Source organism: Octopus bimaculoides, chromosome 28 (assembly GCF_001194135.2).
Source record: "Octopus bimaculoides isolate UCB-OBI-ISO-001 chromosome 28, ASM119413v2, whole genome shotgun sequence".
NCBI lineage: Eukaryota > Metazoa > Mollusca > Cephalopoda > Octopoda > Octopodidae > Octopus > Octopus bimaculoides.
Window position 1 is genome coordinate 1,452,596 of NC_069008.1, and position 10,577 is coordinate 1,463,172.

Genomic DNA, 10,577 nt, shown 5'->3' on the forward strand with positions numbered 1-10,577 from the left:
GCACTTTTTCACGCAGCTATCCTCCTCCATTCTCACCACATGTCCATACCAGCGCAATCGTCTCTCTTGCACGCCACAACTGATGCTTCTAATGTTCAGCTTTTCTCTCAAGATACTTACACTCTGACGGGTATTCACATTGACATTACACATCCAACGGAGCATACTGGCTTCATTCCTTGCGAGCTTACGTATGTCCTCAGCAGTTACAGCCCATGTTTCACTGCCATATATATATATATACGCAAAAAGAATAAAAGATTTTTCATGTTTTTTTTTTCTTTTTCTTTTTCAGATGTATTGGAAACGTTTCAAGAAAACTCCTTCCAATGCCAAGAATCGACCCCACAAAAACAGGACGTGATAGAACAACATTCTCGCCTCCAGTATCTCCGCTGGCATCATTTTATATCACACTTCTTCTTCTTATTATTATTATTCATATACACTCAGACTATCGGAAAAGAAAAAGATCCTAACATCAGGCAACAACAAGTAACCTTAGACGCCAAGGACCCTCCTCAGTATCCTAGCTGTCCCTAATAACACTGTCTTCTTCAGGTGTACTAAACTGGGTTTCATGCCTATTTCCTCTATCCATTCAATCAGATCTTTAGGGATAGTTCCCAATGCACCTATAACAACTGGGATAATATTATTATTATTATTATCATTAGTTTATATAAAGGACTGATAACTCATTAGAAATGTAATAGATAGAAAGATGAGTTCTTACCTTTTGTATACGATTGCCAATGGATTACGTCAGCTATGTTTACCTTAGTGATGGAATTTGGTAATCGTATACAAAAGTTAAGAACTCATCTATCTATCTATCTATCTATTATTATTATTATTAGGGTTTAAGTAAGGGCATTGGATAAAAGCATCCTATAGTATTAGTACAGGCTTTCTATATTCTGAATTCAAAAATCTGCTACGGTCAGCCCTTTTTTTTTGCTTTTTTGGGGGGCTTTTCATCCTTTCAAGGACAGGGGCCAATTAGATTGTTCAACACTTCTCTGGAAAAGAAAAAAAAATTTCAGTCCTTATGCCTAAATGAGAAACCATTATTTTATTATTTTTATTATCACTATGATTATTGTTGTTGTTGTTTTTAAGGTAGCTACGCAGGCAGAATCAATTAGAGCATTGGAAAAACTATGCTTTGCAGTGTTTCTTTCTGGATCATTATGTTCTGAGTTCAAATCCTTTGCCTTTCATCCTTTTGGGGCAGGAGGTGATGGGGGGGGGTCGATAAAATGACATGCTAAGAACTGGAGGGTGGCATGTAAATGACTTGCCCATTCCCCTCAAAAGCTGTTGACCGTATACCAAAACTTGAAGCCATTATTATTATTATTATTATTATTATTATTTATTATTATTATCATCATCAATATTATTATTATTATTATTATTATTATTATTAGTTGTAATTCCTTTTGCAAACTAAAGTTCCATGATGAAAAATGTTTTATTTTGTGTTGTTTTTGCTTTTCCTTGTCCCATCCTATAAAATCCTTGACCAAAAAAAATATTCCATGCCCCTCCTCCACAACACCCTTCCATCCACTGTCCCCCACCCCTACTATCTTTATTTTTTTTTCCAATCAATCAATCAATCAATCAGATGTACATTATTTTGTCTTTTGTTTTTGTTCTTTTATATATAAATTTCATGAATAAATTTGTTGAAAATATTTTGTTCTTTTTTTTTTTTTCTCATTCAATCACCAAAAGCAAATTTTCTCTTTCCCTTTTGACTTTGAACGACTGTTGGATTTGAACCCACAACATATCCTTCATTCTTCCATTTCGCTTAACAACTGAACATCAGCTACTGCTCTATCAGTTATAAAGACGAGTGTTCCAGCTGGTCGCACAGTGGAACAGCCAGCTGGTGAAATTAATGTGCAAATGGCTGAGTATTCCACAGACACACAAACCCTAAATCTAGTTCTCAGTGTGACAAGGCTGGCCCCTTGAATTACAGGTGCTCTCTCTCTTTTACTCTTTTACTTGTTTCGGTCATTTTGACTGTGGCCATGCTGGAGCACCGCCTTTTAGTCCAGCAAATTGACCCCAGGACTTAGTCTTTGTAAGCCAAGTACTTATTTTATCGGTCTCTTTTGCTGAACCAATAAGTTATGGGGACGTAAACACACTAGCATCGGTTGTCAAGCGATGTTGGGGGGACAAACACAGACACACACGCATATACACACACACATATATATATATACAACGGACTTCTTTCAGTTTCTGTCTACACCAAATTCACTCACAAGGCTTTGGTCGGTCTGAGGCTACAGTAGAAGACACTTGCCCAAGGTGCCATGCAGTAGGACTGAACCCAGAACTATGTGGTTCATAGGCAAGGCTTAATAATTAAGTCTGGGGGGTCGATTTGCTCAACTAAAAAACCCTTCAAGGTGGTGCTCCAGAATGGCCACAGTCAAATGAGAAACAAGCAAAAGAATAAAAGAATATGTTGGTTTTTATGTTTGGTTATAATAAAAGCAATTTTACATTAATCTGAAACGCTACTCCATACTTTTGTAGAGTACAAATTTATCAACATGCATAGTATTGACAGTAACTTCGAAGTTTCTGCCAGCTAAGCCATCATTAGGCTCTGACGCATTATGTTAAACCTTGCCTTTGTGGTTGGCACTCCGTCGAGGGTTCCAGTTGATCCGATCAATGGAACAGCCTGCTCGTGAAATTAACGTGCAAGTGGCTGAGCACTCCACAGACACGTGTACCCTTAACGTAGTTCTCGGGGATATTCAGCGTGACACAGTGTGACAAGGCTGGCCCCTTTGAATTACAGGCACAACAGAAACAGGAAGTAAGAGTGAGAGAAAGTTGTGGTGAAAGAGTACAGCAGGGGTTGCCACCATCCCCTGCCAGAGCCTTGTGGAGCTTTAGGTGTTTTCGCTCAATAAACACTCACTCACAACGCCGGGCCTGAGAATCGAAACTGCGATCCTACGACAGCGAGTCCGCTGCCCTAACCACTGGGCCATTGCGCCTCCAAACCTTGCCTTTATATAGAGATAAAAAATTTTCTGGAGTTATTAGGTTGTAAAGTGGGTTGTGATGGAGAGGTGTTGTGAAGAAATTTTTATTGATTGAATTCAAGGTTATGCTGTTGTTCAGAATTTATTCATCCGCATAGAACTTTCTAAACAGGTGTGTCCGCTTCAATTCATGGGAATGGCTTTTCAGTGGTTCACAGAAAGGAAGTATGTAGGCAGAGGAGAGAGATATATCTTTTACTTGTTTCAAACATTAGACTGCGGCCATGCTCTCGCATCGCCTTGAAGCATTTTAGTCAAATTAATCAACCCCAGTACTTATTGTTTTTTAAGCCTGGTACTTATTATATGGGTCCCCTTTGCTGAACTACTGACTTATGGGGACATAGACACACCAACATGTTTTCAAGCAGTGGTGGAGGACAGACACAGACATAAACGCACACACATACACACAGTAATATATGCGATGGTTTTTGGTAAGCAGTGTCAATTTTTACAGTTCTGTAAATCATCATCATCGTTTAACATCCGCTTTCCATGCTAGCATGGGTTGGATGATTTGACTGAGGACTGGCGAACCAGATGGCTACGCCAGGCTCCAATCTGAATAATAATATTTTATAAGCTTAAAGCTGGTTATCTTTCGATACTAGTCCACCACAACTTCCGTTCGTTGCGCGCACGCATACTGATTACATGATCGTATAGTGCGTTTGTTTTTCAATGACTTGAAAATATGAAAAGACAACATTAAATAGAAACTCAAACCTTCTCCCCCTCAGATGCATACAGTTCTCAAACTTTAAACACATAAACACACTATACGATCATGTAATCAGTATAGGGAGGAGATATGCCACTGTGGAGGTGCGCTTCACAACGGAGGGGGAAGCAAGTAAAGCACTCCACAGAGGTAATAAGGACAGAGGAATGGGTGCTCTTGCCTTCGTACTGCGGCAAACGTGTGGCCAAGGTGCGAGTGAGTAAGGTGCCATCCGAACTGAAACTTTAAATGCATAAACACACTAGACGATTATGTAATCAGTGTGCGTGCGCGTATCGACCGGAGTTGTGGTGAACTAGTATCGAAAGACCGCCATTTATTTTCCTGAATTTAATTGAACTTTTTAGGATTGTATGTCTATCAATAAACATCTACTTGAACACAAAATGCACGAGTACTGGGAAGTCAAAGAGCGAGTACATCTTTTGGGGACACCCTGCAAATATATATATATATATATCTATATATATATATATAAGTAGTTGTATACTGTCAACTTAACGCGACAGTCCCAATAAGGGAATAATACTACTGCTATTTCGCCCTAGGAAGCTGGACCGCTTCCTGTCGGCCTTGACACATTCCCTGTGTCCTTATGTTTGCGAGGGATATATATATAAAGATCACTAAGTGGACTGCTAATGTGCTAGACGTTCACTTAAAAATTTTCAAAGAAAAATTCAACGAAGCAAAAACAAACGGGCGAGATTAGTGAAAATTATAGAAATAAATAGGTTATCTTTAGAGCATAATTTCAAAACCAATACTTTCTTACCGAAAATATCTGTTTCTTCTCAGTACAGACTATCATAACGATTATAACAGAACAGAACTGTGTGTAAGCTGTCCGCAATGAATGAAAACACGTGTACACGGTTTTATTAATTATTTTGAGTAAATATTCAAATGTCTTACTTTTCGCGCACTAAATCCGGAAATATCTCTGCAGAAAATAATTTCTGCATCGAATTTACCAGCTTTGAGAAAAGTGATTATCGTTAATTAACATAATAGGGTAAAATAAAATTTGATATTAATTAATATCAATTTTATACCAGGAAACCACCACGTTAAAAGAATCAGAAGATTCAGAAAAAATTTTCTGAGATCTCAGAAGGATTATTGTATACTCTTTTACTTGTTTCAGTCATTTGACTGCGGCCATGCTGGAGCACTGCCTTTAGTCGAACAAATCGACCCCGGGACTTAATCTTTGTAAGCCTAGTACTTATTCTATCGGTCTCTTTTGCCGAACCGCTAGTTGACATCGGTTGTCAAGCGATGCTAGGGGAACAAACACAGACACGCAAACACACACACACACACATATATATATATACATATATACGACGGGCTTCTTTCAGTTTCCGTCTACCAAATCCACTCACAAGGCTTTGGTCGGCCCGAGGCTATAGTAGAAGATACTTGCTCAAGGTGCCACGCAGTGGGACCGACCCCAGAACTACGTGGTTGGGAAACAAGCTTCTTACCACACAGCCACACCTCCACTTGTGTATGTGTGTGTATATATATATATATATATATATATATACATATATGTATATATATGTATATATATATATACATATATGTATATACTATATACATATATACATATTGTATATACTATATACATATACATACATATATATATATATACATAAATATATATATACATACATATATATATATATTCTTTTATTCTTTTACTTGTTTCAGCCATTTTGACTGTGGCCATCCTGGAGCACCGCCTTTTAGTTGAAGAAATCAACCCCTTGACTTATTCTTTGTAAGCCAGGTACTTATTCTATCGCTCTCTTTTGCCAAACTGCTAGGTTATGGGGGTGTAAACACACCAATACACACACACATATATATATAGAGAGAGAGAGAGACAGACAGACAGATTTTATGTGAACATTAAGACAAAGAAGACGAAGGCATGGATGAAATTGTTGTATAGATTTCATGGCCTAATTAATCTCGTTCTTATTATCATCATTATGTGCTGTGAATTAGAAGAACCATTAAATGAATTTGATAGATTCAGTTCTCTAAGCCATGAGTTCAAATCCTGCAGACATCAGCTGTAATTTCTTTCCTATTTTTTATATTTTCCGTTCTTCCAAAGTGGTGGTCACTCAATAAAGCAGCCAAGTGCTTCACTTGATTCTTTTCTCTCTCTCTATTTCATTCACTTGCTCTCCCTCTTTGTTTAATTCTCTTTCTTTTTCACATTTTTCTCTCCTCCTCTTTCATTCGCTTCTCCTTTCTTTGTTTCTCTCTCTCTCTCTCATTCTCTTCCTCTCTCCCTTTTGTTTAAGTCTCTTTCCCTCTCCTATTTTCTCTGTCTCTATCTCTCTTCCCCTCTCTATCTCTATCTCGGATTCAGCCATGTTCTACCATCAAAAGGATTGCATGAAATCATTCATATTGACTCTTTCTCCAAAGACTGACAAAGGGTTAAGCAAAGGAACAGGAGCTTGACCTAGAATAGTTGGTGGCAACCCTGTTACACCATTCTGTAAAGGGTCGCTGTTTATGTGTGCATTTGTATGTATGTGTGTGCATGTGCAAATATGTATGCAGTCTCCCCACCCCGACTATATCTCACTCCACAGTGTAGTTAATTCCAAGAGTGAAAGGCTGGCATTTGGAAGGCCATCCAGCTGTAAAATCCATGCCAAAACTGACCTCAGCTGTGTTGGTGCCACATAAAAAGCATCCAGTCCACACTGTGAAGTGGTTGACATTACATCAGAAAAGTTGGACATTACACCAGAAAATACAGTATCTATTTATCTGTCTGTCTGCCAATCTACCTTATTTTCCAACATACAAGCCAATATAATGTATAGTGTAACCATTCAAACATCATTACTCTTTCCAAATCCTTCAGCATTTCACACGGATGTTTTGGGTCTTCCAAAGTTACCTTCATGTATTAAGTCAAACTATTTGCTTTGACTGAAAAATTCAACTAGTAAGCCAGAAAATACACTGCCTGTGTCTTTCTCCACCTATCTACCTTATTTTTCAGCAAAAAGTCAATGCACTCTATAGTGTAAACATTCAAACATCATCACCATCTTTCTAAATCCTTCAGCATTTCAAATGGAAATTTTTTGTTCTCCAAAGTCATTTATTTCTGTCTGTCTATCTACCTCATTTTCCAACATACAAGCCAATGTAATGTATAGCGTAACCATTCAAACATCATCACTATCTTTCCAAATCCTGCTGCATTTCACACAGACATTTTGGGTCTTCCAAAGTTACCTTCGTGTATTAAGTCAAACTATGTGCTTTGACTGAAAAATTCAACTAGTAAGCCAGAAAACACACTATCAATTTATCTGTCTGTCTTTCTCCATCTATCTACCTTATTTTTCAGCAAAAAGTCAATGCACTCTATAGTGTATACATGTAGTGTAAACATTGAAAACATTGTCATTAACTTTCCAATTCCTGCTGCACTTCACACGAAAGATTTGGTTCTCCAAAGTCATTTACATGTATTAAGTCAATCTGTTTTGGCTAAAAAATTCAACTTGTAAACCAGAAAATATGGTGTCTATTTCTTTGTCTGTCTGCCTTATTTTTCAGCATACAAGCCAATGTAATGTATAGTGTAAACATCATTACTATCTTTCTAAAACCTGCAACATTTCACATGGAATTTTTGGACCTCCAATGTCGTCTTGGTGTATAATTCGACCTATCTTATTTGGCTGTAAATTATGGCCTGAAAAATTTGACTTGTATGCCAGAAAATACAGTATTTATGTCTCTCTTTCTCCATCTTTCCATCTGCCTATCTACCTTATCTTTCAGCATGCAAGCCAACATAATGTATAGTGTAGACATTCAAACACCATTACTATATTTTCAAATTCTGCTGCTTTTCATTTGGAGTTTTTTGGTCCTCCAAAGTCACCTTGGTGTATAAGTCGACTTACCTTTTGTTGGTTGTAGATTTTGGTTTGAAAAATTCCAACTTGTATACCAGAAAATCCAGTATCAATCTATTTATCAGTCTCTCAATCATGTTTTTTTGGCATACAAATCAACATAGTATATAGCGTAAACATTGAAACACTGTCATGATCTTTCTAAATACTTCTGCATTTCACATGGAATTTTTGATCCCCGCAAAGTCATCTTGGTGTGTAACTGAATCAACCCCTTCTGGTTGTAAATTTTGGTCTGAAAAATTCAACTTACATGCCAGAAAATGCAGTGTATATAATATTCATTTTCGTATTTGGTTTTCACGATCTTTTATGTCAATTTATGTATTGAAAGGAGTGGAATTGAACCAGTGCATGTGTTATTAATGTTGGCATAATGACTCTCCCTAGACACAATATATATCATCGTTTAACGTCCGCTTTCCATGCTAGCATGGGTTGGACGATTCGACTGAGGGTTGGTGAACCAGATGGCTGCACCAAGCTCCAATCTGATTTGGCAGAGTTTCTACAGCTGGATGCCCTTCCTAACGCTAACCACTCCAAGATTATAGTAAGTGCTTTTACGTGCCACTGGCACGAAGGTGAGTCAGGTGGTACTGGCAATGGCCACACTCAAAATGGTGTTATATATATATATATATACACACATACATACCATACATAGGCACAGGAGTGGCTGTGTGGTAAGTAGCTAGCTTACCAACACATGGCTCCATGTTCAGTCCCACTGCATGGCACGTCGGGCAAGTGTCTTCTACTATAGCCTTGGGCCAGCCAAAGCCTTGTGAGCAGATTTAGTAGACAGAAACTGAAAGAATCTGGTGTCCCCCACTATGTTTTGGCTGATGTATTCTCCAGCTGTCCTCAGATGTTCTCTGTTGAACTTGGTTGTTGTATTGGAATTTCAAACTTAACCTTTTATTCAATCCATGAGCGGCTACATTTTTCTCATTCTGTTCTCTGTATTTCGTGACATTTTTCGCTTCTGTTGTGAGCTAGTTTCACTTGTAGTTTCTTTGTGTTTTGTGACACTTTTTTTTTTTGCTTCAGTTGATTTTATCTATTAGAATCCAAACCTAACTATTTATTTGATGTGTTTTGTGATGTTTTTCGCTTCAGTTGATTTGGTTGTTTTTATGTGAGTGCTTCTTGCTTGGGATTAAAACGCAGAATGAAAGCAGTGTAACTCTGTAGATGAAAATTCTGATACAACAGCCAGTGGCACATAAAAAGCACCATTCGCGCATGGTCGATGCCAGTGCCGCCTGACTGGTCCCATGCCGGAGGCACATAAAAAGCACCATTTGAGAGTGGTTGTTGCCAGTGCAGCCTGACTGGTCCCATGCAGGAGGCACATAAAAAGTACCATCCGCACGTGGTCAATGCCAGTGCCGCCTGACTGGTCCCATGCCAGTGGCACATAAAAAGCACCATTCGCGCATGGTTGATGCCAGTGGCACATGAAAAGCACCATTAAACAATGATGATGATGAACTGAAGACACCTGAAGAAGGCTGGAGCTTACAGCAGCCAAGACGTAGTTAAAGCAACAATCAAGCTGACTAATATGAACATATACACAATGCAAATTCCTCATCTCGCAAATACAGAATTGTAGCACCCATAAGTTTGGCACGCACACTGAAAAACAAACAAACAAACAAACAACACACCTCATGGAAGTCAAATACCTGTATTCATGTCTGACCTGTATTTTGCATTACTAAGACATTCACAAACTTTAAAAAAAAATAATAAAAAGACTCTAATAATCCTTTAATTAGATTATTTGATGCCAGTCCAAAACATCGTCAGATGTGAATTTTGTTTTTTTTGTCTTAACAGCATCTGTGAAACTTCAAGTAATGCACATGTGAATCAAAGTGTAAAACCAAATATATTATATATATGTGTGTATATATATTATATATATATATATATATATATATACACATACATATATATATACATGCACAACCACATACGCACAAATACACACATATATGCATTTATATATGAATATGTATATATAGACATATGCATATATATATATAGACATATATGCATAGCATATATATACACATATATGCATGTATATATATATATATATATACATATATGCATGTATATACACATACATATACGCATGTATATATACATACATATACGCATGCATATATATATATATATATATATATATATATGCATATATATATACACACACAGACATATATGCACATATACATACACACACACGCGCATATATATATATAAATGCACATTACTTACAAACTATTAATTTGCCAATGCTCTGTGATATTGCCCTTGTGGCAAACAGAAATTAATATTTTATTATTACTTATACATTGACTATATACATATATATATATATATATATATATATATATATATATATATATATATATATATATGTATATACACAAATATATATAAACATATATATATGCATACATGCATGTATGAATATAAAATGTACGTACATGTGTGTGTGAATGTATATATATATAGATATATAGATGTATACGCACACACACACACACATACATACCCACCAACCCCTTACCCACACAAAAAAAATGGTGTCTTTTCTAACATTTAAGTGTTTGGGTTGTTTGCAGTGTATTGCACTTATGACAAATATATATATGTGTGTATATATATATATGTGTGTGTATATATATATACATATGCATATGTGTGTATACACATATATGTGCATATATACACATATATATGCATATATATATATAT

At 36.8% G+C, this 10,577-nt stretch overlaps 1 long non-coding RNA gene across 1 annotated transcript in view; it reads left to right on the top strand.

Moving 5' to 3' along the window:
- The window catches only part of LOC106870589 (uncharacterized), a 3,681-nt gene extending 1,978 nt beyond the window's left edge, over positions 1-1,703 (top strand). Inside the window, exon 2 of the long non-coding RNA XR_001409544.2 lies at positions 296-1,703. This is a non-coding gene — a long non-coding RNA (uncharacterized LOC106870589). The remainder of the gene's footprint in view (positions 1-295) is intronic.
- Positions 1,704-10,577: the final 8,874 nt, after the last annotated feature.